The sequence below is a fragment of the Petromyzon marinus genome, unplaced genomic scaffold (genome assembly GCF_048934315.1).
Source record: "Petromyzon marinus isolate PM22_M1 ecotype Great Lakes invasive population unplaced genomic scaffold, UKy_Petmar_22M1.pri1.0 PM_G_Scaffold_38, whole genome shotgun sequence".
NCBI lineage: Eukaryota > Metazoa > Chordata > Hyperoartia > Petromyzontiformes > Petromyzontidae > Petromyzon > Petromyzon marinus.
In genome coordinates, this window is record NW_027422961.1 from 910,001 (window position 1) to 912,500 (window position 2,500).

Sequence of the window (2,500 nt, forward strand, 5' to 3'; positions counted from 1 at the left end):
ACTCCCTCGGAATGGGAAAAGGGGTCATTTTCGTGTTGCCACATTGCATAGGAACGCCATGAAACTTCCAGAGGCATTTGCAGCAGAAAGGCACGTGCACTCAAAAATTGTAATATTTTTCACGCATAGACCCAGTCAAACGCTAGAAGTTGGCGGGGATGTCTCTCTTGTGGCTCACGGGGCTGTTAGGGTCGCACAGAAATGCCTCGGAATGGGAAAACGGGTCATTTTTGTGTGGCCACATTGCATAGGAACGGCATGAAACTTCCAGAGGCATTTGCAGCAGGAATGCATGTGCACTCAAAAACGTCTATATTTTTCACGGATAGACCCCGTGAAACGCTATAAATTGGCGGGGATGTCTCTCTTGTGGCTCACGGGCGCTGTTAGTTAGGGTCGCACAGAAATCCCTCGGAATGGGAAAAGGGGTCATTTTCGTGTTGCCACATTGCGTACGAACGACATGAAACTTCCAGAGGCATCTGCAGCAGAAATGCATGTGCACTCAAAAACGTCTATATTTTTCACGGATAGACCCCGTGAAACGCTAGAAATTGGCGGGGATGTGTCTCTTGTGGCTCACGGGGCTGTTAGGGTCGCACAGAAATCCCTCGGAATGGGAAAACGGGTCATTTTCGTGTTGCCACAATTGGCATACGAACGGCATGAAACTTCCAGAGGCATTTGCAGCAGAAATGCATGTGCACTCAAAAACGTGAATATTTTTTCACGGATAGACCCCGTCAAACGCTCGAATTTGGCGGGGATGTTTCTCTTGTGGGTCACGGGGCTGTTCGGCTCGCACAGAACTCCCTTGGTCCACCTGATTCGTGCATACAGGCAGCAACTAAAACTCTGTAAACCTGCTGTGAGGACATCTAAACAGTGGACCAGTGAGGCTGTGGAAGATTTGCGGGCGTGCTTAGACTGTACTGACTGGGATATGTTCACGACTGCTACCAATAGTCTGGATGAACTCACAGAGGCTGTGTACATCAGCTTCTGTGAGGACTGCTGTATCCCAACACGTACCAGGGTGAACTTTAACAACAACAAGCCCTGGTTCTCAGCAAAGCTCAAAAGGTTGAGGTTGGAGAAGGAGGAAGCGTTTAGGAGTGGGGATAGAGACAGATTCAAGGAGTCGAAGAACAGGTTTAGCAAAGCAGTGAGAGAGGCTAAACGACTGTACTCAGAGACACTAAAACACCAGTTCTCTACTAACGACGCTGCTTCTGTCTGCCAAAGGGCTCAGGCACATCACCAACTACAAACCCAGAGCGCCCCACACCACTAACGACTCCCGCCTAGCCAACGACCTGAACGAGTTCTACCGTAGATTTGAAAGACAATTGGACTGTCCTGAACCACCCCTTCCCACCCAAGAGGCCCCATCCCCCACCCATACTACAGAAACGACTCTCTCCTTTCAGGAGGGAGAAGTTAATGGGCTTTTCAAGAGGCAGAATCCACGCAAAGCAGCCGGGCCGGACTCTGTCTCTCCAGCCACCCTCAGGCACTGCGCTGACCAGCTGTCTCCGGTGTTCACCAACATCTTTAACACCTCCCTGGAGACATGCCATGTACCAGCCTGTCTCAAGTCCTCCACCATCATCGCTGTGCCCAAAAAGCTAAGGCCAACAGGACTAAATGATTACAGACCGGTCGCCCTTACATCTGTGGTAATGAAGTCTTTTGAGCGCCTGCTCCTGGCACACCTCAAAGCCATCACAGACCCTCTCCTGGACCCCCTTCAGTTTGCCTACAGAGCCAACAGGTCTGTGGACGACGCAGTTAACATGGCCCTCCACTTCACCCTACAGCATGTGGACGCCCCAGCATCCTACGCCAGGATCCTGTTTGTGGACTTCAGCTCTGCCTTCAACACCATCATCCCTGCCCTGCTTCAGGACAAGCTCTTCCAGCTGAACGTGCCCTACTCCACCTGCAGGTGGATCACAGACTTCCTCTCTGACAGGAAGCAGTGCGTTAAGCCGGGAACAGAAGTCTCTGACTCCAGGTCCATCAGCACGGGAACTCCTCAGGGCTGCGTCCTTTGCCCACTGCTCTTCTCCCTGTATACCAACAGCTGCGCCTCCAATCATCTGTCCGTCAAACTCTTGAAGTTTGTCGGACGACACCACCCTCATTGGGCTGATCTCTGGTGGGGATGAGTCTGACTATAGGTGGGAAGCTGACAACCTGGTGACCTGGTGTAGCCAGAACAACTTAGAGCTAAATGCTCTAAGGACAGTTGAGATGGTTGTGGACTTCAGGAAGAATACAGCCCCACTCACCGCCATCACCCTGTTAGACTCCGCAGTCAAAATTGTGGAGTCCTTCCGCTTCCTGGGCACTATTCTCTGCCGGGACCTCAAGTGGGAACTGAACATCAGCTCCCTCGCCAAGAGAGCTCAACAGAGGATGTACTTTCGACGGCAGCTGAAGAAATGCAACCTGCCAAAGACAATGATGGTGCAATTCTATACAGCGATCATTGAAT